The 27,961-nt window shown below is 37.2% G+C and overlaps 1 pseudogene; it reads right to left on the bottom strand.

The window, feature by feature from the left end:
- Positions 1–22,324: 22,324 nt before the first annotated feature.
- LOC129034574 (large ribosomal subunit protein eL30-like) overlaps positions 22,325–27,961 on the bottom strand; it is a 56,096-nt pseudogene continuing 50,459 nt past the window's right edge.

Raw genomic sequence — 27,961 nt, forward strand, 5'->3', positions numbered from 1 at the left:
AGAATAAAAATATCTCAGTAAGCTAGCAATTTTCTGTTTTATAGTTGGTCCTGAGAAGCAGCAGCCAGAGTGATATTTGTGTTCATTACGCTGTATAAAAAAGTATAATCTCAAGCTTAGAGGGAGTCACTAATTATGTGACGTTGACATGCTTTTGAATATTTACTTATTTATCACTGTGTATGAAATGAATTTGTTTCAAAACAAAAAAAAAATCCTACAGAAAGACAAAGAGATTATTTTTTGAAGTTGTGAGCAGGTAAGCTAGCCTGCTTAACATGGAGACTTCGCTCACTGGTCCTCTTTCCACTCGTTAAAGAGTTTCTCTGAGTTATCTCATTCTTAACCATGACTTCAACTATCCCCTACACACTGATTTCCCTAAAATTCCACCTCAGATTCCAAATCAAGCTCTACCCTGAGTTCCAAACTGCTCTATTCAATTACTGTATTGTGTTAGTTATCTATTGTTGTGTAACAAATTATCCCAAAACCTAATAGCTTGAAACAACAGACAGTCTCTAATAATAATTTCTGTGGATCAGGAATCAGGGCCCTGCTTAGCTGGTCCTCTAGCACAGGGTCTCTCACAAGGTTGCAGTCCAGGTTTTGCTTTGATTGTAGTCTATTTAAAGGCTCAGCTGGAGGAGAATCTGCTTCCAAGATCACTCTCATGATTGTTGGAAGGATTGAGCTCTTGCCAGGGGTTGGCCTGAGGACTCTCTTAATTTCTTTCCTGTACAGCCCACTCCACTGGGCAGATAATCAGGCAGAGGGCTTCCCTAGGAGTGAGAGCATGAGAGAATGGCAAGCAAGAAGGACATCACAATCTTATTATAACTTAATCTTGGAAGTGTCAACCCATCCCGTTTGCTGTATTCTGTTCATCAGAAGTGAGTCATTTGGTCCACTCTTCCTCAAGATGAAGGGATTATACAAGAGCCTGAATGCGAGGACCTGGAACACTGGGGACCCCCTCAGAGGCAGCCCACCACAGGTTCCAACCAAACATTTCCTCCCAGGCTGTCACAGGCACCTGAAAGTCAACATGTCTAAAATTAACTCTATCAATGCTGCTCCTAAACCAACTTCTCCTTCTATATTCTCTCACTTGAATATGGGTCACAGAATGTGATCTATACAGTGTCTACGTGTGTTTGTGTGTGTGTATGTGTGCATGCACGTGTGTGTATTTGGTGTGTTTATTAAAGTTTTTTTTTCTTATTTTGCTTTTGTCTGAAGGGCTAGCTTGTGTCAGCTTATGTGACGAGTGCAGAGATCCTGGAGTCAAAGTACAGTGGGAAGAGGGCATAGACTGAGTATGAAATTCCAGGAGACTTCATGTTTACTGAATGTTTTTGTCTGAAAAATCAAGTATATCTACTATTTATTTTCTGCTTGGCCTTTTTTAGCTTTTATTTATTTTTTTACAAATGTATGTTTATGATACTCTCTGGCATTCTTACTGTTGTTGCCCTCACTTTCACACTGTCACGTCAGGTGGAAGCCCTGCCATCCTTCCACTTGCCGAGACTGTGCGGAACACTTCTGTGCAGCTGTGGAATTCTAATGGGGAAAGTAAACCATGAGGAGTGTATCCAGTTTGGACTATGGCCTTCTTTCAACTCCAGCTCTCATATTTTCAAGTTAAAGGGATCAAATCTCCTCTACTTGCTCCCTTGCTTGCCTTCTTAAGCAAAGGAGACAAAAGACATCTTTTGGACCCAATTGCACTACAGTATGGTAATTATTTCTCATGACATTTTTTCGGAATGTGAATAGCACCTATTGATATTTTTATGTACAGATTCTTACTTTTATGTTATATTGATAATTTCCTTTGGAATCTGGAAAGGGTGGGAAGTGAGGTGGGTTAGAAGACAAGGTTCAACTGGCTATTTTACAAAGACCTTAAAAAATCATTTCTTGCCTTGTCAACAGAATGTGATTCTATTATAGAGGCTTAATAACATCTTGAAATTTTCTCCTGTCAGAAACAATTATCCACCAGTTCCTCCTTGTCCATCCATTTATGTGTCCTTCCCAAATAACTCTAGTAGATTACTGAGAACTAATGTTGCCTTCATCTCAATACATTACATTTCTGAAAATAGGATTACGCCTATAACTTTCCTGCCATGGAAGAAAGGCTAATTTAATTGCATGTGCTCTATTGCTTTTTCTGGAAACTTTGTGAAAGTTGGGGCACATCTTGGCAAGCCTCTGGTTCCCCAAAAGTTGCTATTTGTACTATTACGGCCACATACATTAATCATGATTTAATTTATACTCATGGTTTTCTCAAAATTTTGGCTGGAGATTCAGTTTTTATGTTTTACTTATATCTAGTTCATCAACTAATGTAAAACAACCCATGTCTCTATCTATTTGCTTTTACTTCTCACTTGTCTGCTAAGATTATTTGGAATTGGTTTCATAATATCTTATCAATAAGCACCAAAACAATGTTTACAGAATCTTTGCTATTTTCTTGTTATTCTAGAGCATGGATTTGGTACCACAGAGATAAAATGGCCCTAGTGATTCCAGCTTTAGATTATTTAAAGAAACCTTTTCATAAATTATATCCACATGGTAAGTAGTTCCTAGGTGAGCCTAAATGCTCACTCTGACCTCGCAATACTTTATTATTTGTAAAAATCATTAGATGGTTGGAGTCAGTCTTCATTTTTCTCCTAACAAATGCTTAGGATTTTCTGGCATTCTCTTTCCTGAAATTGAGTAAATATCTCACGGACATCAATTACATCAGGATCTTCACTTGCTGCCAACCATTTTCAAACACTGATTTTGTCTTTATTCCTCTAGTATATGTCCAGAAGCATTTATGTATATTTTCTGGCTTTGTTTTTCTGCCACTTTCTATACCTTTCAGTTGTCTGAGCCATTTAGTGGATTACTTTCTGGTTCCGTTTTTTTCAAGCACATCATCAACTTGCAATAGAGTACTTTCATAAGACTAGTGTCAATCTAAGTGTTTTTGCTCTTCTGCACTCATTCTTTACCCCTTTATTATATTTAACAAAAAACAAAAAATCACTTCTATCAAAATTTTTTATTTTAGTGCCACAGCTTGGTTGCATTTTTATTCATATTCTCTCTTTTTTGTCAATGATTCCTTCCAATTATTATAGGGATATTTTTGTTGGTTAGGTTAAACGTTAAGTGTGTTTTCAGCACTTCCAGGCAATATCCACTATATTTCCCAGTGAATTCACTCTCACAATCTCAAAATGGACTGATCTGGTGGCTCTGCTTTTATTTTACTAAAAATATTTAAGCAGTGAGAAGAAAACTTATTTATCTTGCTGGCACCACATTTACCAAATACATACACGTGTCGCTATATAATATATCTTCCCTCCTGCTACATGCATCCAGTACTACTGCTCTTATAGAAGATGCTATTCTTATGTATTTGATTCCACTCATTTTCTTCAAGGAATTTTGCTCTGCAAATATATCACCTCTTTTCTGCATTATCAGATTTTTTCTATTAATCTATTATTCCTATTAGCATGCAAACATAATTTAATGTTTTCCATGTGTAACAAACAACATACACAACGAATGAGGAATGATTGCTGTCATTTTTCAATCATCCAAAATTTATTTCAGTAAGATACATTAAAATTAAACATATAACCAATATACATTAACAATATCACTTAATATAATCTCTTGACACCAACTTTTCCGTATGCATTACATACAAAAATAGGCCCTATTCTGTTAAAAGGTGGACAAAAGATTGATTCAGAATATACTTTTATTAATTCTTAGATTATCATCAAAAGGAAAATATTTTTTTAAATTTGGAGAATTCCTAGATTACTGAAGATAAATACTAGAGTTTGAGAGACTTTTTTTTTAAGGATGAGGAATTAACTTTAAAGCTCAAGTCAGCAATAAAACTACATTTATTGCCTTAAATGTCTTTTGAATGCATTTTTTCATGAATGTAGAGAAAGGATGGCTCATGGATTTGGGCCTTCAAACATAGCCTAAGGTTCTTGCATATTTTCATGATCAATGTTCAGCATCAATATTATTCTTTTGTACATCTTTAGTTGGAGATTATTACTAATAAATATAACATAATCCCTAAATAGACTCAGACTTTATGATCTCTCAGCTGAGTGAAGTGGCTGGTGTGGTGTAATACATAAAGCAAGAAAACAATGTACTAGAGTCAGGAGACTCAGTGAGTCCGGGCTTCATGTCTTTTAGAAAATTGTTTTCCTTGTCTGCACATCGACAGTGTTGGATTAGATTATCCATATGGTCTCATTTGCTCTGAAACTGAAGGAATATATTTTTGGCCAATAATAATTAAAACTAGGCCTCTCTGAGCTTTTCTTAGTTGCATTTCAAAGCACTGTTGTAAGTGCTTAATATGGACTATGTAATTTAATTCTCATAACAATCTTTTGAGTTTTGGTACAATTAGTATCATGAATACACTGAAGCTTAGAGAGGCTAATGACAATGCCCAAAGCCTCTCAGCTGGTAAGCTGTGCAGCTGAGATTTAAATTGAGACCATGTGACACAAAAGCTGGACCTTTTAACTATCTCAAAGACTACCTCTCTTAAAGCATGGACAGATTCAAAAAGAGTGAACTATAATATAAGCAGAGTGCATTTTCTTTGGAAGACTTGTGGTGGAGTTAAGTTTTACAATTTTGTAAACCTCATCATTTCCTCACTTTCTATTTCCTTACTCCCAGGAGACACCCCTACTCCCTAGGAGCCAAGCATTACTTTAGAAGAATGATGACACAGAATACAGGGAACAATGAGCCAAGTTTTGGGCTTTTGAATATCTAAATTGACTTTTTAAACTCATGAGGGAGGTAATTAGTCTTTTGAGCCAAGATTTGTGATGTGTTAGAGCCAGGATTTCTGAATTTCAAATGGTGAGGCTGGTAGGAGTATTGAAATAAAGTTCATGTTCTTAATGTATTTAAAAGGGCAGACAGGGAGGACAGGTGTACCCCTCACTCAGAAATTGGACTAGCCTGGACTGGGAAGAAGAATCAATGAGGAGGCAAGTGAATTAGAGCCTCAGAGGGGGGTTCTAAAAACCTGGAAGGAGAGGGCAAGTGATAAAAGCCACAGATAATCCTTCTAGGGATCTGGACAGTAGTGCAGATGTGCACAGAATTTTTTTTTTTTTTTTGGCTGGAAGACCAGGGGTTGGCAGTGTCTCAGAATATCCCCATAGAATGGGAATGTCAATGAAATGAATGTCTAGGGTTTATGTGCCTCCAGGGAAGAATCAGAAAGCCCAAGACAATCCCAACACATTTTCTGAGCCTGTGTCAACACGAGAGAATATCACATTTTTCCTGTCATAGAGTGTGTGGAAGTAAGGTAAGAGAGACTTCCATCCTGGGGTAAACCTGAAGTAGGGAGAAGGAGGCTGCAGAGTGGAAGAACATATGAACTGGGGGACCAGGAAAGATGAGGATGATGTCCAGATGCTGGAAAACATAGAGATATCAGTCAATGTGGAGGATGTTATTAGATAACAAGTAACCCACTCCCCAGTGCCTGCTTCTAAGTACCCAAGGAAATATAATGTATCTGTTTAGAGAAAAGAGGAAGCAGTGTGGGATCCTGAAATGACTGAAACAATCTTAAATAGACTGAAAACATTTGCGTGCTTGAGTTAAATTTATGTTTGAGCAACCACCTAGAAACATTGTAGCTGACGAAATTACATTGTCTTTGTTTTTGGCCATCAGGTAGAATAGGGGCTTCAAATAAAAAGCAAGTTAAGTCTGGAAAATGTTTCCCGCATACCTAGGTAAGTAGACTAAAGACATCATACTGAGGAAGGAATAATAGAGAGGAATTAAGGAAAACAGAGGATTTGGAATTTGAATTGAGCCTTGCAATAGGCACTATTTTTAGGCTAAAAATATGGGAAAGAGGCAGGGGTAGAAACTGTATACCAGCTGCAGACAATATGAACAAAGAAGGCACCCAGTTGTGAAAATTACTGGTGTATTCAAGGACCAGTGTGACCAGGATTCAGGGCATTTGGAAGACGTAGTAGGATATGTAACTGAAAGAGTGGATTAATGCTTGATCATAAATGGAGTAGAATGCCATGCTTAGGAGTTTGAATGTTTTCATACCTGTAGACAATGAAGGGCTTTGAGCAGGAAAGAGATACATGGGGCTCACATTTTTTAAAGTCACATTTCAAAGCCCCCTGCTTGTTTATCCAATGTCCTTCTTGACATTCCCAGTTGGATGTCTCGTGAGGAGGTAAAACTATTACTAGTTTAAAAGTAAATTTTTTATTTCCTTCCAAACATTTTTCTCTTCCAGGCTTCTGTATTCCAGGAATGGTACCTCCTTACTGCCAGGTGCTTATGCCATCATGCCTTTGTTCCAACTACTCCTCTATATTTAATCTTTTTAAATATTTTGTCAACTCAAGTAGAAAAATGGATTTCAAATATGCACACCTTTCCATCTCCCCTGCCATCACTTTTGGTCTAAGTTACCAACTTCTCTCACCTGGATCCCTGTATTTAACTCTGATCTTCTCTTCTCATCTTCCACTTTTGCACCCCTCCAATCCATTTTTCCCACTACAATAAGAATAATATTTCTAAAACAAACAAACAAACAAACAAAAAACAAAAATAAATTTATGCTCTGTTTGAATCACTTCCATATCTCCTCATTGCCCTTAGAACAAAATTTCAAACCAGCATTACCAACAGTCTCTGGTTCCCGTGTCCTCTGCACGCCCTTCTAGGGGCATCTCTTGCCTCCCCTTTCATTACCTTATAACCTCCAGCCATGCTGACTCTACTGACTTTCCTCCAGTTTGCTAAGTGAATTAAACTCTTACCTTGTTTTCACTATTTTGGCAGGCTATTCTCTTCTAAAATCTCTTCCAAGTGACTTTGTGCATCCTTTGGTTTCAGTTAATATCATTTCTAGAGAATCTTTCTCGGGACTTCAATCTAAATCAATATTTTAACCTTCCTCACATTATTTCCATTTTTACACCACAGTTTATAATTATATATTTATTTGTTTGCTTGTTTAATGGTTTGCTCCGTACTATACTATAAGCTCCATAATTGTATCTATTATGTTTCTTGATCAACCATCAGCTGCTAGCCTAGCAACTGACATGCAGTAGGTTCTTTCTGAATATTTGTTGAATTAAGTGTATGAAAGAATGGTAGTCAATGAAAGCCAACTATCAAGTTGGAGGCAAGAAAATCGGTTTAAAAGATTTGCTGATAAAAATTAATAAAAATTGGAATTAGTTGCCATTGTAAATTATAGAAAAGCAAAAGACAGAAATTTCTCATTTTAACATCCTGAGGAAGGTGGTCCTAGACTAGTGTAGTAGCTCCACACTCATCAGATTCCTAGGTTGCATGTATTTTACTGCCCTGCTGTCCCTAGAATGCCCCATATGAACCCACCATGACAGCGATGCAAATTCTTCCAGCAGGTTCATACCCCAGGCAACGGAGACATGGAATGGGAGGCAAAGGGCACACCCTTTAAGGAGATTTTCCAGAAGTCCCACAAATCACTTCTCTTTATGTTTTGTCAGTCAAATATTAAGTGATCATATTTGGTTTCGAAGGGGCTGGGAGTATTGTTTCCTACCTACAATGGGGTTTCTGTTACTAACAAAGTAGAAGAGAATGAGTATGCATTTGGACAATTCACTGTATCTGCCATGTGATGATTATAGAAAACAGAGGGACTGGAACAAAGAAGAGTCCTTTTAGAAGTACTGAGAACTCAGTTTTTATTGGAGGAGCTCAACTATATCTTATTTTATGGGTGAGAAAAACTGAGGTCAGTTAGAATGAATATCTCTACCTACACACTTCCTTACTTCCTGTCATCCTGATAACATAAGGCTCATTCTGGTCAACAAATGGTTTCATTCAAGCTGACATTTTCAACAAATTTCATTTGAACTAAAACTTTATGAGGAATTCACAAAATATCCTCAAAATGCTCTAGCAGTTTGCATGGTGTAAATATTTAAAGCAAATATATTCAAATACATAAACACCGACTGTCTCATCTTTCTCGTAGATAAATCCAAATGCATCAGTGGGGCAGTGAAAAGTCAGCTATCTTTGTTCAGATGTTGTTTAGCATATCCCCAGATGCGGTGAAAAATATTTTGGGGGTGTTCTTGCCTTTCTGCTAATCCTTTTTTTCATTGTATAATGTTTCAAAACATAGAGACATAATCCTGCTAATGGAAAATGTGTCCAATTAAAATATCATGCATATAAATGTGTTTTGCTCACAAACAAAATTTTTAAATATGTAAAAAATCTGAAACATCAATTACTATTTTTGTGTTTATACTTTATTTCAATTAAATAATATTCTGTTACAAAATATTATGTGCAACATATAGAGGTTTATTTTCTGATCATTTCCCTGATTTTGCTTCTGGCAAAACTTGGAACTTTCTGTTTATTAATAACTTCTCATATCAAATAAGAGCTTTTGTCAAAATTCTATCACGTGAAGTACAGTAATTTATTGATGGATTGGTAACCCACTATTAGTCATAGCACCACCATGACAACAATAAAAATAAACCAAATAAGGACCAATGCTAGAGTATTTACAAAGGTGTCAACAATGTCCTCAGTGCTTGGCACACATTATCTCATTTAAAATGATTGGTGACCATTTCCACATTTTATTGATAAGCAAACTAGTTTCAAAAACATTAAGCACCATGTCCTAGAATATAAAGCACACATAAATAAACCAGCTCTGTGTGACTCAGGTCATAGGTTGCCCCTTCTCTTAATTATGTACATTTTCTGACCGCCCCCCACCTCCATTCCCTTAATCTCCTGATGGACACTGCATTCATCTGAAAATGCAGAAGATATAACTAAGGAAAGCTGGCTAATTTGTTTGCTTTTATGGGATGTGTGGGCCCACAATTGCAATAGTCCTTATCAAAAACTCTTAACTTGGAGGTCCATTGACCCCTGTGAGTTCAAGAACATGTCTCAAAGTGCCTCCTGAAATTATATTCATATAGGGAGGCTGTTCATAATCTTCGTCATATTCTTACAAGGATCCATGATTTCTAAAAACCCAAGACTAGACAAATCAACAAATGTTCATGACTGATGAACATGACAAACTACTAAGAAATTTGTTCATACATTCCTTTGAAATATAGTACTGCTCATTTTAAGAAGGCTGAGTGGATGGTGGGTGACATTTGTTGAAATATGTCCACTCCCTTAAATTACTACTGCAGAAAGTGGATCAATATTTACTAGAAGCCTGTTGATCCAGTGGAAGATACTGGAGTGCGCAACAAGAACACAGGAACAGAGGGTTGAAGAATGAACTCTACTTAAGACTTAGACCCGTCCTTCTCTGACTTTGGGGCAAGTTTCTTACAATTTTTTCCCTGAGTTTGCTCATCAGTTTAAAAAAAAAATACATGGGAGTAAGAAGAGGTAAGCCCTGTCTAGCTAATAGGGACAAATGGCAGAGGAGATTATGGATATAGAAAACAAACTCACAAACACAATTATTATTAACAGTGAATTGAGTATCTGAAGTTTTCTATTTCATCCCAGGTTTTATAATGACACAAGTAGGCAAGTCCCTTCACTGAGCTGGGACTTTAATTCCTCTTAGGGAAATGAGAATGCTCTCTTTCCTTCCTGCCTCCCTGAAGCAGTGTTTGGAGTAACAATCACAGCCAAGTGATAATCAGTGTTATTTCTTCAGTGAGGCCTGCCTATCTGGAATAGCACTAGTTCATTAATTCAACAATGAACTAGATACTTAAACTTGATGCTTGAACTACATGTATAACCTAGAACTAGAAGAATGAACTAGATGCATTAACTTAATTGTTCATTCTTTGCTGAATGTGATTCATCTTTCACTACTTGATGTTCTATTAGCTATCTGTCCATTTCTTCCTTTGCCTGTTATTTCTCTGCCCCATTGCAATGGAAAAATCTAGGATGCCTAGGGCTTTGTTTTGCTATCTGCAATTTCTAGAATAGTACCTGGATTATAGTAGGTACTGACAAATATTGAATGCATATTGGATAATTTACATGTACAAAATGCATTGATAAGATTGAGGAAAAAGATACTGCTATATAAATGCAAAATACAGTTATAACTCATTGACTCTTACCTTATTTCTCTATTATTTTCTCTTGTGACCCCTTCCTTTCTTCCCAGTTGCTGATGGATTCTTCCTTAATTTCTTTTTTTTCTAAGATAACTCTTTAAAAGCCATTTTATTTATTTTATTTTTTTTAAGTTTTTTTTTATTATTATACTTTAAGTTTTAGGGTACTTGTGCACAATGTGCAGGTTAGTTACATATGTATACATGTGCCATGCTGGTGTGCTGCACCCATTAACTCGCCATTTAGCATTAGGTATATCTCCTAATGCTATCCCTCCCCCCTCCCCCCACCCCATAACAGTCCCCAGAGTGTGATGTTCCCTTTCCTGTGTCCATGTGTTCTCATTGTTCAACTCCCATCTATGAGTGAGAACATGCGGTGTTTGGTTTTTTGTCCTTGCGATAGTTTACTGAGAATGATGATTTCCAATTTCATCCATGTCCCTACAAAGGACACGAACTCATCATTTTTTATGGCTGCATAGTATTCCATGGTGTATATGTGCCACATTTTCTTAATCCAGTCTATCATTGTTGGACATTTGGGTTGGTTCATTAATTTCTTAATACTTCCACCACAACCCTCACCCTCTATCTATATTGGGCTCTGTCACGTTGTCACTGCAAACACGACACAGGGGACAATGGCTTAAGCTCTGGAGTCAGTTGTGTATGAGCATCCTGGCTTTGCCACTAAGTGTGTGTCCTGGGAAAACTTGATTAACCTTTTTAAGCATTAGTTTTTCCTAATGTGTAAAATAAAATTTTCAATTGAGAAGAGAGCAAGAGAGAAAGAAAATAGGGAAAAGAGAACCTCAAATTTACCTTAACTAGAAAGTGGAGACTAGAAAATCTTAAAAAGGAGTGTTCATAGCAATAAATTTGATGACAGTTAGCAAATGGAATGAATTTTAAAGTTGTGACATGGATTTTGGTCAGATTTAAGATTCAGCAGCAGCCTTTGTAACTCTTATATCCATCAGTAATGACACTAATAAGCCCTCCTGTGGTTGTTCCTACAATTTGGGCTTTAACAAATGCCCTAAATATGTGTGTTTTTCAGGGAACATCTGACTACATTCAGAAGCACATCAGGAGTTCCTATGTGGGCAGAGACACAGATTGTTAGGGCCATATGGGCCTGTGGACTTCAAGTATAGTAGCATACTTAGAAACTTTCTTAGATTATTTCTTCCATCCAAAAACTCCTACTTGGTGCACGTTCCTCCTTCAAATCGTAGCCCTTAAGTCATTTCATACTGAGAGCTCTAAACTTTCTTAATAGGAAGGTGAAGTATGAAGACGTGGGATAATTCTGGACAAAAAAATCAAGTTATTGCAGATGCTATAATAATAAGCTATTTTGATGAGGACAGAAAGTTCTGAAGTCAGTTATGTGCCAAGGTGGAGCTAATTTCTCACTTTTGAATACTAACAAAATATATTTCATTGGGATGATGGGTCCTAAAAATTGGTTGGAAGTATCTAATGTGGTAGGGTTATAAAGATCAAGAAAACCATTACTGGTATTGGACCAGTCTGGAATGTGATCTTCCTACAAGAGTTAAGATGAGATGCCTCATTTTTCCATACAGACTCCACAGATTTTAACAGAACTGATACCAAAGCAAATGATCCTTCTTTTTAAAATAACTGACCTTTTTTGATAGCTTGATATTTACATATGAGTCTTGATTGAGTTGGTTTTAATGGAAAAAAATAAGAAAGTTATGAATTAAGTTTTTGCTTATTGAGTTATACAGGATGCTGCCTCTACCTGCACGCATATTTGTACCTGTATAGGTAAATTGTCTCTAAATGACAGTAAAAATGTAATTGGTTTAGACTGCCATAACTTAGGTCTATGTCATTTTTGTCATAGAGAATAGTGGCAAAAACCTGCAAGGTCTATTGTTACATGGGATAGTACCAGTCACCATCCTGCTCATTTCTCCTCAGCACTCACTGTCTGTACACACCCATGGCTTCTGCCTGTAAGCTCCTGTGACTCTCTCTTTCTCAATGCTTTGTGCGGCAAGCTAGAAATGCCTGGCTATTAACATTTCCAGGAGCAGACTTCAACCATTGATGGACAGCATTTGACATATAAATAGCCAACTTTATTGCCCCTTGGGTGGGACCACTATACAGCCTACTTTATGGAGTCTTCCAGAAGTCCCCAGCAGAACTGAGCCCTAGCTGTGTACTGTGCCATATTGATCTACTCATTGACATATTTTGTATAAACTTCCTTTGCTGTCACTTCCCCACTCCAGTACTTGTGTTTCTTGGGATCACTTCTCACACAAGCTATAACGCTGAAATCATTATCTTCAGCTTTTCTCCTAGAGGGAACCTAACCTAAGACAATGAGGCATAAAAGAATGCAGAAGCCTTGTGGTTAGGATGGTCAGAAAGAGAAATTTATGGATGAAGACAGACCACATTCATTCATTCAGTTATTTGTTCCTTTATTCCCTCATTCATCATTTACTTATCTACAACCTGCAATGTTCCCATGACTAAGGCAGACACCTCATAATGATGGATAAGAATTGGCTCCTAGGCCGGGTGTGGTGGCTCACGCCTGCAATCCCAGCACTTTGGGAGGCTGAGGTGGGTGGATCATTTGAGGCCAGAAGTTTAAGACCAGCCTGGCCAACGTGATGAAACTTCCTCTCTAGTAAAAGTACAAAATTTAGCCAGACATTGTGGTACATGCCTATGATCCTAGCTACTGGGGAGGCTGAGGCATGAGAATTGCTTGAACCTGGGAGGTGGAGGTTGTAGTCAGCTAAAATCACATCACTGACTGCACTCTAGCCTAGGCAACAGAATGAGTGAGACCCTGTCTCACAAAAAAAAAAAAAAAAAAAAAAAAATTGGCTTCCATTCATGGGACACTCACTGTTAATGAAATATATTGGACCTTGTAAAGGCTGAGATTATTTCCCAGTTTTTTCTTGCTGTCTCAGGAAACAAATCATAAGTAGATAGGATAGAATAAGGAGGATTTGCTAGTTCTTCATTTGTAAATGATGGAGGTTTTGAAATTAAGCACAGGGCAGTGTGAAAACAGGACCTTGCCTGTGTGGACTACCATTTTTGTTTTACATGCAAAGGGAATCATTGCCGTATGGTCTTCGTACACCCAGCTTATAAGGGTGTCATTAGTCAGTTCTTTATTTCTTAGATTCCTTGGGTTTAAGATGCTACACAAGTGTGAGGTGTTATGTTCTCAACTCTTACTATATTTTTTCTTTAAAAGTCACACAGTTTTTGTTTAAAGTGGTATGTAGGAGGGTTTTAGAAAACACATTTTATTCCCACTCTCTTGTTCTGTTCCCTCAGTACCATCTGGTATGAGGGAGAGCCTCCCTAATTGACACTAATGACTGGGAGATCCATTGCAAATTACTAAATTTTGCAGATTAGCAAACATGATTAGAAAAATCAAGGAGCCTGCATTGAACTAATGTATTCTGTTGAGAACTAAGAAAAAAAGTTAAGCACATTATTAGAGCTTAATATTTTAACATAAATAGATATTTTATAGAAGTTGACTATGCCATTAGGGAACACTAGAACGTAATGTTCTGTGGAAGAAATTAGTTGCAATTTAAGAGGAAAATGTCCTCATGCTTTATGCATTTTCTGAACTCTACAAATATCTATATTGTACATGAACTAAGACTAAGGTAGTCATTCCTTAAGAATCTTAGAGGTCATCTAGTGCCATTTGTTCTGATGTAGGAAATGTATAGAGATTATTTGTGTATGTGTGTCCCTTTATGTTGTGTCTTATTGCTTTATAATAACACAGCTTATGTTAATGGAAATTTTATGGTTTGTAAACATTTAAAATGTCAGCTGTTGAGGCTCTTAACGTTTATTATTCTCAATTCCCATTCCTCTGTTATCCCAGCTCTTTATCGGGCAACAAAATCTCTTGCTTTCTCTCACACAAAATCTCTAAACCAGTGTAAATAGTTTAATACACACAATCCATATATGCATACAACTTTTTTAGGCCCGGCTGTGTGTGTCTTCTGTATCCTTCAGGAATTCAGTCATCAATAGGGGAGGGGGAGGGAGGGAAGAAGAGAGACAGTAAATGTAGAGGAAAAATTCATAGCATAGATTCAGAGATTTTTTCCCTGACTTTGAGGATTGCAATATACAATATGGTATATTGTACTAACATAGTGGCATTCTCAGCTTCTTTTCAAATAAAAATCTCTTTGAATTTCAGTTGAAGTGTGAAATTTTGAGCTTGAGCGATTGTTGCTCTGACATAGCCACTTTTCTGAACACAAGGAAACTGGGATGAAAAAGATCACAGCCCTATTTACTTCACTGTGATACAGTCAAAAGCCAGTAGGAGGAGCTTTCCCGGGAGAGGTAGCCAAGAAGTAACTCTATGTGTTCTCTCCAGCTGAGAACTGAAACATAAAACATCCTAGTTTTCTTCTGATGCAAAGTTAATGCTTCTGGAACTAGAAGCAAGAGGAGCAAAGAATGCACATCTGATTGTGTAATTGAATTAAGAGAAATAATGTCATCTGTTGCTTCAAGACAAAGAAGAAGCTATGTGAATCATTACTTAATATATATTTCTTAGGCTAGGTTTTCTCTAGTGGAAGCTCTTAATCTACATTTGGTTTTTAAAAACAAGTTATACTTCAAAATTAAAAATTTTAAAAATATAAAAGCAATTACAAAATTACTTCAATCTGGAATGTTTTTGATTCAATTATAAATATATTAAACATACTACAGGAAGGAGATGAAGATACAATGCAAAAACATGGCACAATTTTACCTTTTTTTCTTATTAAATCTTTAAAAATATAGTTTCACTGAACTTTCCCACTTCTCACTGAGTAAGTTGGAAAAAAGTAAGAGAGATTATCCTAGTCTTTTTTTTTTTTTTTTTTTTTTGAGACTTACAAAAAAGATGTAAGTCTTTTTTTTTTTTTTTTTTTTTTTTGAGACGGAGTCTTGCTTGTGGCCCAGGCTGGAGTGCAGTGGTTCAATTTCGGCTCACTGCAAGCTCCGCCTTCCAGGTTCACACCATTCTCCTGCCTCAGTCTCCCAAGTAGCTGGGACTACAGGCGCCTGCCACCATGCCTGGCTAATTTTTTGTATTTTTAGTAGAGACAGGGTTTCACCGTGTTAGCCAGGATGGTCTCGATCTCCTGACCTCGTGATCCGCCCGCTCGATCCAAAGTGCTGGGATTATAGGCGTGAGCCACCACGCCCGGCCTTAGACGTAAGTCTTATGTAAATTTAGCTTTTCCCCCTTTCATTGAAATTTCTTCAGAGTACTTTTTCTAATGTTGTTTTCTCTTTTCTGCTGTTTTAAACGCTATGAATATTTTTGTTTGAAGACCCTTCTGTAGTGGGAATGTCCTGAAATTTCAGGCCCCTAAAGGATTTTAGATTATAAAATGTAAGTGACTTAGTCACTGACTATATTATGCTTATAACAGCTAAGACCTCACAGATCTTTCAGGCACATGTGTATGCATAGATTTATTAAAATTCATCTAGAGAGAAACTTTGACAAACTTTGACAAAAATCATTCATTCCTGCTCCTTAAAAACAAACAAAATGAAAAAGAAAACCATTTTTTAAGCACTTACTATGTGCAAAGTTCTGCAACAGTGGGGGAAAAATAAATCTGCATATGAATGACTAGAATAATTAATTTTTTTCTATGGTTTTCTAGGACAACGTTTGTTCATTTCATAGTATCTGGCTTTTTTTTTTTGTTTTTAAGCTTATAGTGATTTACCCCCACTGAAAAAAAAAATTGAGAACACAATACAAAAGAGGGGTTAATTGCCTAAGCTTGCATCAGAAATGCTTGACAGCCCATGGCAGCATTGAATTGAATCAAAGAAAAACTAAGAGTTGGATGATGCAGCTTTTAAAACTATGGTGGATAAGGATGTATAGCATATTTTCAGGAAAGAGAAGAATCAATGATGCACCAATCAATAAAAGGAAAAAAAAGATAATAGTGAATAGAGATAAGCTGTAGTATTTTTTGCTAAGGAAAATGTTGTCTTGATATGAATAGATTCAATGTGAGGGACAGAAATGATGCTGCATTTTGTTTTGGTATTCCTCCCTGTCATTGCTGCAGTTGAAAAGCAGTCATTTCTAAGAACTTGAGAGGTATTTCTCAGCAGTCACTGTAATGTTTACCCTCGGGGATTTGGGCCCAACAACTTCAGCAACCAAATTGGCTTAAAGACATTTCATCTCAAAAGGTCTCTGTCATGTTCAAAAAGAGCAAATCATCCTTAATCTACTGTTTAAATTGAAAGTGAAAGACAGTAGACATTAACCTGAGGTCTCCACCCTGGTCACATTGCACAATTGCATTAAAATGCCCTGGTTAGAATGACAGTCTATAACAACACTCTGGTGCTGCTGCTTTAAAATATTAATCATCCTCTTTGTAATCCTGGAAGACGGTATGCAAGAGAAGAAACATAATAACAAATGAAGGCAATAATGGGGACATTCCATTTGAACCTTGAGAAATGTCTTACACAATGGGAGAAAATATTCAGACCATAAAAAGACTGTAATTATTGCATCACCAGACTCTGTGTGCTGAGCAGGACACACTGTCTTTGTCCCTCTCAGACCCTGGAACGTAGGTATATGTTATTCCCATTTCAAAGATAAGAACACTAGGACACACATTTCTTTTTGCTACAACTTGACACGTTCATATTCTCAGTAAAATAAAACCAAATGGAAGAGAAGATGAGAGAAATCTCCCAGGCAGACACAGTGGTTTATTTTTGAGCCGGTCTAATAACTTTGAGTGCTTCAGTCTCAGGTTTTTGCTTATTCTGCCAAGTGCTACTGCTTTTTTCTGTTAATCAGCCATCATTTTTCCTAAAGGACTGTGTTTCCATTCAAGATGTAAGCTAGAATGGTGTTTCTGAAACCATATGGAAGTAAAATTGAGTCATGGCACATTGTGAGGAATATGACCCTGGGGTGCCCAGGGATAAAGGGCCCAGGCTGCTTGTGGGGTATTGAGGGGTTTGCTGGAATAATGGTCTGCATGCTGACCTTCTCAGCAGCTTCTAGCACTTGCAATCTTAGCCACATACACAGTATATGTGTTCAGCATCATGGAAGACTCTGAAATAAATCTTTACCTACCTTTATCTACCTTTGTCTAAACCTTGGACAAAGGTAGATAGAGTCTCAAGAAAGTAGGTATGAGTTTAACAGCAAGTTACCCTAGTTCATGGACTTCACTGGCCCTTGAACCCTAGTTCTTAGTCACAGTCTCTGAACTGCCAGTCACTTGTGGTATAGAGGCAAGACGACAGGCTGTAGTTGCAGTTATCAAGTGGTTGTACTTGATAACGTTTTTAACCTCAATGAGACGTATTTGCTTTCTGGGTAAAAACACAGATTATAAAACTCAGTTTACAAGGTTGCTTTGAGGACTCAATACTAAAATGCTCCTGCCACAGTCCCTGATACAGTGGAGGCTCAATAAATATTTGATCTTAATTGCTTTCTCTTTTTAATTGCAATGACTATACCTGAGTCTGAATGGGTATGCAGTGGTGGCAGAGACTGTGTTTTATTTGTGGCAATATCTTTAGCTTCCAGCCAAGTGCCTGGAGCACAGCAGGAGCTCAGGGGATGAGATGTCTAATCTCATAACAGACTCTCCTTGTTTACAATGCTCCAGACACAGTGGCCTTTTCTCTGTTCCTTGAATCTCCCTAGCTTCTGCTGTATCACTTTGGAAATGCTCTTCTTTTGGCTGGAGTGCTATTTCTTACAACTTTTTGTGTACTGACCTCCTTCTTCTTGTTTGAGTGCCAGCTTAATTGTGTGCTAGTGTGTCTTCTCAGTGAGGCGTACCTTTTATACACACATACACACACATGGGCACACACACACACAGCTTTCTTCTAAGTGGGAGTCCTTTTCCAGGCCCAAATTCTACACGTGATCTTTCAGGCCAAATTATAGGCAATTACAAGGATTTGCTGGGCAGGCCTTAGGGTGGGAGCGGGAAGATGAGTGCTGTCTCTACACAATAGCCATTGCATTGCCGTTTCTGATTTTTTTTCTGGAGGTAGTTTGTAGTCAAGGACTTAGCATAGCATCCCCTTCCCCAGCCAGCAACAATGCTTATACTCTCATAGGCACATCTGCATTCCTAGCCTAGGCCCCTACATTTGAAGGCCTTTTTGTCTATCAGGGACCTTGGCTCAGCACATGTATTTTGACTAAGTACCTTTCTACTCCTAGCCGTTCCCCCTCCTCCTCCAGATACATAATACATAAAGAGGCAGGAGCCCGTTGTTTGGGGCTTTCTAGGCAGTGAGATGGATGATTCTCCCACCTGCACTTCATCCATCTGACCCCTTGTTCTGTGCTGTTCTATGGGGGAAAATGGAGCATTGGTGAGCCAGTGTTTATTTTGCCTCTTGTTTTCATTGCTGGCAGCAAGTGATTAAAGCCTTGGTTGTTACTTTCAGTTTGGTTCATTATCCTAATTTACCACCTCTATACTGACTGCTAAGAACTTACCATATTGGAAATGATCTTGTTTACTCATGTTTTTTTCAGTGTCTCCATTTCCTGACTTGAATGCATGCTACATGATTCCAGGGACCTTGTCTGATCTGTCTCCTACTATACCTGTGATACCTAGAAGAGTAGCTGGCCACATGCTAAGTTTTCCATAAAATATGAACACCAAATAAATGGTAGCTATATATTTGGTCAACTGCTTCATCTGGGTTCTTCCCAGCAAGAAACTCTACGTGTGCCATGCTTTTCACAAAGATAGAAATAAAATTCAGGCCTTTAAGACCAGTCCTCAGGTCTTCTGCCTTTTTCTAACAGATCTATTTTCCATCAGGTTTATATTTCACCTGCTTTGACATTCATCCACTGCCTCTTGTAAGGCCACTTGAAACAACATTCCATGTAGCTTACTGTGGCCTACACTTAGAATTTCCACTTGTTCAACTGATTACTAGTTAAACTGGCTAGGACATTTTTCAGTGGCTTGTTATTTTTTATTTATTTTTTATTTTTGAGTCAGAGTCTTGTTCTGTCACCCAGGCTGGAGTTTGGTGGCAGGATCTCGGCTCACTGTAACCTCCGCCTCCCTGGTTCAAGTAATTCTACTGCCTCAGCCTCCCGAGTAGCTGGGATTACAGCCATGCACCACTATGGCCTGGTAATTTTTGTATTTTTGGTAGAGATGGGGTTTTGCCACGTTGGCCAGACGGGTCTCAAACTCCTGGCCTCAAGTGATCTGCATGCCTTGGCATTCTGAATTTTTCTTCCCTTATTAACACCCCATCTCTGTGGGTCTTTCTTCTCCTGGGTCCTGGGAATCTTACATTTGACCCATTTTACTTGTTATGTCCCATTTTACTTGTTACAAAAAGAGGCTAAACTCTAAATCAGAGGTTAGCAAATTGCAGCCAATGGGCCAAATCCAGTATGTGGCCTGTTTTTGTACGTCCCTGGAGCTAAGAATGGTTTTTACATTTTTTTAAAGAATTGTTAAAAGAAAGAGTATGTGACAGAGACAGTATGTGGCCAATAAGCCTAAAATATTTACTATCTGGCCCTTTGCAGGAAAAGATTGCTGATACCTGCTCCAAAAGGTATCCAGCCAGCCACCACAGTGCCAACACCCACAGTTCCACTAGTTAGCAGCCAAAAGGCTGTACTGATATGTCTAGCTAACCTCCAATGAAGGCTATTCATCTAATTATAGGAGAAATAAGCTCTACTGTGCTTGGCTTCTATACCAGGGATTTAAGCTTTTCAAGGTGATTTGAATCTGGGAACAAAGTTTCACATGACACTTCAAATAGTAAGCAGAATCTACTATGTAAAAATCTTCTAATTGGAGCAGACTTGAAGACCTCCTTTGGATTTAAGGGTATAGTGTTTGTTACCTTAGTTCTCTGCATCTTAGGTGCTGGAGGCAATTATTTGCAGCAATTTACTCTAAAAGTCATTAATGAAATGGACAGTGCTAAGTTTCTAAATCCATGCTGACAAACATAAGAAGGGTGGATCAAGGTGGGAAGGAAAGGGATTATAAAACCAAGGGAGCACATTTGCCAAGACATACATATTGGAAATAAAGAGTTACATGGAATTCCACCAAATTTTTGTTGTTTTGATTAAAATGTCTGAAGAAAGAGTTGGCTGCATTTAGCAAGCATAGAATTGTCCTTTTAGCTGTAATGGATGACAACAGCATTCAACAAACATTTATTGAACAGCTATTGTTTACTGGGCACTGTTCTAGGTATTGCAGTTAAACCAATGCACCAAATAATGTTTCTACCATGACCCATCCTTCTAGTGTGGGAGGCTGGCATCTATCAGGTGGTGGTAAGTGCTATGGAGGTAAATATAATATAATAAGAAGATAAAAAGAGTCAAAGATGGAGTGTTACCCTGTTATATGAGTTTAAGAAAAGCCTGTCTGATGAAACAAAGTAGATCAGAGATAGGAAGGAAGTCTGTGACAATATTTGGACAAGAACATTTTATGCAGAAGAAACTGCAACAGCCAAGCCAAGGTACTAAGGTGGCAAGGTTGGTCTTTTCATAGAATAGCAAGGAAATGATCGAAAGTCAGTAGAGAACAAAGGGGAGAGTGGAGAAGGTGAGGTCAAAGAAGCCTCAGAGAACCAGAACTAGAGGACACTGAGGATTTTGCCTTTTATTTTGAATGAGACAGGAAGCAATTGAGGGCTCTCAGCATAGAATGGCAGTGATCTGACTTAGACTTTAAAAGGATTGTTGTGACTTATCTCTGTGGAGAATAGATTTGAGAGAGCAAGAGTAAAAACAAGGATTTTAGTTAGAAAGCTATTTCAATAATCTCAGAAATGATTATTATAGCATGATAGGTCCCCCACAAGACTACATAAGGGTGTATGTTCCCCTGCCTGAACCCTGAAGGCTGGGCAGTGAGCCAAGACCACGATGCCTAGCCAACGAGCAGGTGTCCCTGAGAACCCAAACATCCCAGAGGGTATACGAGAACCCACTGAGAAAAAGAGTCTTATCAAAGCTCAACCACAACAGGCAAGGAGCAAGAAAATTAGTTAAAAGCAGCTTAGTAATGGGAGGCTGCGTGGATCTCTAGAGCTGTCCTGCCACCAGCCAGGGGTGCGCTGTATGTAAGTCTTAATACATTGATCTTGTCACACTGGACTTGCCTGAGTCATTCTTTGGTCTCTCAGCTCCTTCCCAATTTGGAGGGGACATTAGCATCCCAAATTTTTCCTGGAACAGTGATAGTCAGGACTGAGGTGGTAGCAGTAAAGGTAGTAAGACGGTTATTTTAAAAACCTATAGCCTATAGGTTTTGTTGGTGGATTGGACACAATGTATGAGAAAAAGAGAGAGTCAAAGATGACTCCAAAGATTTTGTCTAGAAAAAAATGGAACCATGAAGTTGACATTTGCTGAGCTGGAGAAAAATATGAGAGATACAGGGTTGGTGGGGGTAAATTGGAAGTTTGGTTTTGGATCTGGTAATATTGAGACAACCAGGTAGAGATGTGGAAGACACAGATGAATATATACATGTCAGAGGGACATGTCTGGGCTGCAAATATATATTTGAAGGTTGCCATTTTTTTAGATTGTACTTAAAAGCATGAAATAGAATGAGGTCCCCCAGGGAGTTTGTGTGCTTGGAGATGAGAAGATGACTGAGAACTAAGCTCTGGGTGGCAGGTGGAGAGGATGTAGTGGAACAAGCAAAGAAGACTGAGAACAACCAGCCAGTAAAGTACAGGGAGAGCTGATGGAGATGTGGGAGTCAGAAACCAAGTGAAGAGAGTATGTTGAGGAGGGTATGAGCAATTCTGTCAAAAGCTGCTGATGTGGAGTAAAATTGATATTATATTTAGCAATATAGTAGCTATCAGAAACTTTGGTGACAGGTTAGGGGATGGAAAGGGCTCAACAGATTATGAAAGAAGACAGTATGGAACTCTCCTGTAAATTACTTTTTAAAACAAACTTTGGCAAGTTTTATTAAAGGAAAATTTTGCATGGTTTACTTTTCACCCGCCTGTTCTGGCATGCTTCTAAGGATATCAGCCACCTAGATCAGTGATAGCCAGTGTACATACTCTGCAGTATTTTCTGCAAACTGACCAAACTCAATATTCTTAGTGATGGATGCCAATTTTGGCCAACATGCTGTAGTACTCTATTTGGGAATTCCTCAAAGCTGGGCAGGAAGAATGTTGGCAAGGAAGAGCAATTTCACTTTGCCTTGCACGATCATATTCAGAGTTTTCTTGTACCCAAGCACATACTTTCCACTTTTAATAACGAGTAGAAGCCTAGAGTTGATGGACTTCAGTGACTTTTTAATCTTATGTTCTGCCACCACCTTCTTGTCTTAAGGTGCAGGATGGCGCCCAGTCAGGAGCAGCTGTCAAGATGACCGGGGAGCGAGAAAGGAGAGCTGAAGGAATATGAAGGATGATTAAACAGACATAGGAGAAATTGGATGGTAACTCAAAAGCCTATAGCTTCAAGGGAAACATTCTAAAGAGAGGTATTTTAGTATATTTGTATGTTGATAGGGATGAGTAGTGAAGAAAATATTTTAAAAAGTAAAAGAGGAAGGGAACAATGGCTGGAATGGTGTGTTTGAACGCACGGTATCCAGAAGATAAGAGGGACTGGCCTTTCATAGGTGCATGGAGAGTATATTCACAAAAAAAGCAGAAGTAAAGCTAGACTAAGAAATATGGTGATAAGGATTGGGAGAAACTTCTCTTAGTGCTTGTATTTTCTCAGTGAAATGGGAACTAGAGTCATCAGCCATGAAAGAGAAAATATTACAGGCTCAAAAAGTGTGGAATACAGGTGAGCTAGGCAACAACCAGCAGATCAGGAGTGAGGCCAACTGCAGCTGCTTATGAAGCTATAGCCCCGGAAGCAGGGTAGACAGAGCAGAAGCCCAAATGTGCTAAATGTGGGGCCTGACTATCATGGAGCTTCAGGTTCAGGTGAAGTTACAAGATGAACTAGGTGTAGGCTTGAAAACACTAACACTTACATGGCTACCTGTGTTTTTCTTTTAGAAGCAGAAAATAGCACCTATGCCAATTTTGGAAGACCTCAGAATAGAGTGACACACTGGCCTCTGGGATGGTTGTTCATTTTCTGACTCCATCAAGGCAAGGAAGTCATCAAAAAGGACGTGGGGAGTATGGGGAGAAAATATATAAATCATGGGTAATTGGTTAAAATTCAAATCTGGCCGGGCACAGTGGCTCACGCCTGTAATCCCAGCACTTTGGGAGGCCGAGGCGGGTGGATCACCTCAAGTCAGGAGTTCGAGACCAGCCTGGCCAATATGGTCAAAACCTGTCTCTACTAAAAACGCAAAAATTATTTGGGCATGGTGGCATGTGCCTGTAAATCCCAGCTACTCGGAAGGCTGAGGCAGGAGAATCACTTGAACCTAGGAGGTGGAGGTTGCAGTGAGCAGAGATAGATCTTGCCACTGCACTCTAGCCTGGGTGACAGAGCTAGACTCCGTCTCAAAAAAAAAAAAAAAAAAAGAAAAAAAATTCAAATCTTACTTTTTTTTGTGCTATTTTAGTGCAGCAACAAATCTTGTAAACTAAAAAAATTTGGGGTGAAATAATAACATCTTAGCACTCCTATGAAGTTTAATTGGTTTTATAGTTAATTTGTCTGGACCCAGGTTAGTCATCTTTCTGGGACCCATGTTATTAATTTGCCCAGGGTTTTGCAAAGTTATAACAAACATATAAAATGCCGCCTAGTTAACATCACCATTTCACCACTGACTTATTGGTAATCTTTTAAAGACACATATATAAAAATTAAATGTGTGCTTAATTGAATCTACAAATATTTGTGGAGACTTATTTGTCATCACGGTGCTTTTTTATTTAGAGTGTAACAAGTCTGAGAATTGGAATAGCACGGTGTTAAAACCACTCTTTCAAGTTTAATTTTATGAATAAAAGGAAATTTTTAAAATGCTAGTTTTTCTATGTTATGGTTCAAATTTGTACTCTGAAATAACCTTTTCTAATTTCATTTACAACCTTGCTAAAGTGAACTTTTTCCTCTTGTAACATTCTTAAGTATCAGAAAAACCTTTATATTCAGCTAGCTCTAAAGATCAATTTTAACGTTTAATAGATGTATTGCAAGTATAAAAGGCATAATCTTATCAAACTCTTACTATGGAATTTCCATGTATTTCATAGTTTCTAATTTTCTTTTCTCATTACCCAATAAGAATTTTGTTTAAGGTTAGACTTTGCTATTATTTAGTTCCATATGCAAAATATTGATATTTGGGTTAGAGAGGAGTGGTTGAATGGCTAGAAATACATAAGAACTAATCAGAGGGACCCATTAGTTCAGTTCACAACTGATTTTGGTGCATACAAAATTAACCAAAACTTCATATTAAATTTTACCTTTACAAAAATTACAATGATACATTATAAACCTAGATGCTGCTGCTTACCAAAGAACCATGTCGTAGTAGGGGAACTCTTGGGTATGTTACATAACCAGCCTGAATCTCAGTTTCCTCCTCATATTGAGGGGACAAAGTGTGATGACCTTGAGGTCTAAGTTTTTCCAGCTCTGAGATGCCAGGAATTCATTTGATGTCATGTAAGTCTTTGCACATGTAAAAGACACTGCCTAATGTTTATCTATTTGGTAAGCAAGACCAACCTTGCTTGTGCCTTAAATGTTTCTTAGACTCATTATTTTCTCCCCTGTTTTCACTACCACCATTTTAGTCATGCTAGTCAGTATCTGGATTTTTGCAGTGGCTTTCAGGCTGGGTTTTCTGTGATGTCTATTTTATATCCCGACAACCGGATGTTTATTAATTCATTCGACAAATATTTATTAAATGTCTTACTATGTTCCAGCACTATTTTGTCTCAGCTGCGAGCAAAGCAGACAAAAACATTTTATTTCATAGAGCTTAGTTTCCAGCAAAGATTGAAAGATAATAATAAACCTGTTATATATATATATATATATATGTGTGTGTGTGTGTGTGTGTGTGTGTGTGTGTCAAATGGTCATAATAAGAATAACAAAAATAGACAGAGTTGAAAATTAGGGAAAATTGGTGTGGGGGGATGGGATAGATTTGTAATTTTAAATGTGATAGAGAAGACCCACAAATAAAAATGACTTTTAAATGGAGACTGTTTAAGCATTTATTGTGAGTGCCACATTTAGTGAGTTCCAGATAATGTGATTCGCAAAGGTATTTTCAAGAGGAGGAAAATGTATAGATACAATTTCAGAATTCAAGGAGATTATGGTCTAGTGGAGGAAATAAGCAAATAAACTCAAGTAAAAAAGAGTCATCTATGATATAATGCCAAAAAGCATAAATCCAGATTCAATCTCTACCATTTCCCAGCTGTATAGCCTGGGAAATTTATTTAACATTGCTAGTTTCAGTGTGTTCATCTAGAAAATAAAGTGTATAATAGTTTCAACCCTGTGTCCTAAAATAATTACAAAGCTTAAATATGCTAGCAGATTTTTGTTTTCCTTTTTTCTTATAGACTTAGTGCCGTAGCTAGCATAAGTTGACACTTAATATATGTCCAATGATTTAATAAAAGAACAATAAAATACTTTTTAAGAAGTGATTTTTGTTTTACAGTTTTACCCATTGTACACAGAGAGCTGTATAATTCTTTTTTGCTTTTATGGTAAACCTTGGCTAAGCTTTTTAAATTTATGCTCGTCTTTTGAATTATCTGAGCTATAAAAAACATCTAAGGACAACAGCGATTGTGAATTAAAAAAAAATCTGAAAACTCCACTGATTAAAATGTTAAATTTAAAATGTTAAATCTTTAAATTAAAAGGTTAAATCTCTGTAAATATAATTTTCTATGAACAAAAATGAGTGTTAATATTAATTCTACAGTTATTACTGCTAAAACCTCAAGGCTTCCCAGGCAGAATGAAAGAGTATTATTTTACAAAATGAATCTATTTTCTTGTGCTATATAAAGGCTTTAATTTTGATGACAATGAAAGGCATCTCTAGTACCTAGCTAATAGCTATTTACATATGAGATTAGAGTTGGCCTTTAAAATTATTTTTAGATAGAATAAAATAAACTTTGCCTCATTTTCGGTGAAATGGGCTTAATCAACTACATCAGTCAATTTCCTATTACAAAAGAGGTAATATGAAAAGAATACAATATGTGTACTCTATATATTTGTTTTGCAACTCAGCCATATAATGCAACCATAGAGACCCACTATATAGTATAATATAAGTAAAGCAATGTTATTTTTATCCCCCACTTTTCACATTTTTCAGTATGTTTAAATTAGGAGCCATGTTTAGGAGTGCATGAAAAGTCACAGTCCTTCCATTAAATTTGGATACCTAGTACATTTCCAAAATGATAAGCCTGATATAAATAAAACCAGGAAAATTGGTTTTGATGCATTTTAGCTTCTGCATCAAAAAATATTGAAATAAGCATTAAAAGCAAATAGTTGTCTTTCAAAGCTGTAGTAGATTTTCCCCCTCATAGAATCCATCAGCTTTTGAAGAGGAACAAGTCATTCATTTGAAAACAGAGGTCATATTAGAAAAAAAGCAATACATGCATGACTAACAAAATCCTCTCATTCCAGGGCAAAATTTTATTTAAATTTCAAATCAGTTGTGAACTCTATCCAAACACTTTTTGAACAAGAAGGGATGAACTGTATTTCTATGGAGATAGTTTGTGAAGTATAACATATGATACATCTTATCTTTCCTATGCCCTTGCTTACCACTGAAAGCACAGTAGGTCATGAAAAGGTACAGCTTAACTCATAAATAATGTTTAATTCGCATTACTATTACTCATCATTCAGTTTGGAAACAAATAAGTAATCTGTGAGTATAATTATAATAATTTCATTACTCATAAACAAAACACTTCTATTGCATACCTGGAAATACTCTTTTGATGGTTAAAAATAAGCTTAAATATAAGTTGTTAGCAAATAAGTGTAAATAATAGTAAATCACAGAAATTAACTACTCTTTATTTTCAAACATAGGCCAGGGCTGATGTCACTTAAAATTTTTATATCCAGCATCTTTATTTGCAAGATTAGCTAGCCATCTTTGATTTTTTTAATATGTTATACAACTGGTTTGGGAAAATACTTGTATAAAATACACTACACAAAACTAAAGTTAGTAGATCATTTGGGAAATAAAAAGAAACATGTTATTGAAAATGGAGGTTATTGGAATTTTCAGTGTAAAAGTGGCTTTAAATTAAACACTGCAGACAAAAGTTGACATTGAAAGGCATACAGGAAAGGGTGTCACTTTGATATTTTCAAAGTTCTGGATATTAATCATTTTATAGATCAGATAATTGATTATATTTAAAACTTTTGGTCAAGTGTTTAGCACTGTATGCACACTGCCATCCTGGAAAAACATTTGAGGAAGCCACTGATTATGTAGTCTGGACAATGTATTCATGTATTCTACTTTGGATTAGTTCTAATGCACGTGACTACCAACACTCTGATAGTAAGTACAATATGTCACTGGAGAATAACATGAGTTACTGGATGTGTCTTGAAGGTGGGGAAGCATAACTAGAATGTATTTTCCACATAA

Source organism: Pongo pygmaeus, chromosome 3 (genome assembly GCF_028885625.2).
Source record: "Pongo pygmaeus isolate AG05252 chromosome 3, NHGRI_mPonPyg2-v2.0_pri, whole genome shotgun sequence".
Classification (NCBI taxonomy): Eukaryota; Metazoa; Chordata; class Mammalia; order Primates; family Hominidae; genus Pongo; species Pongo pygmaeus.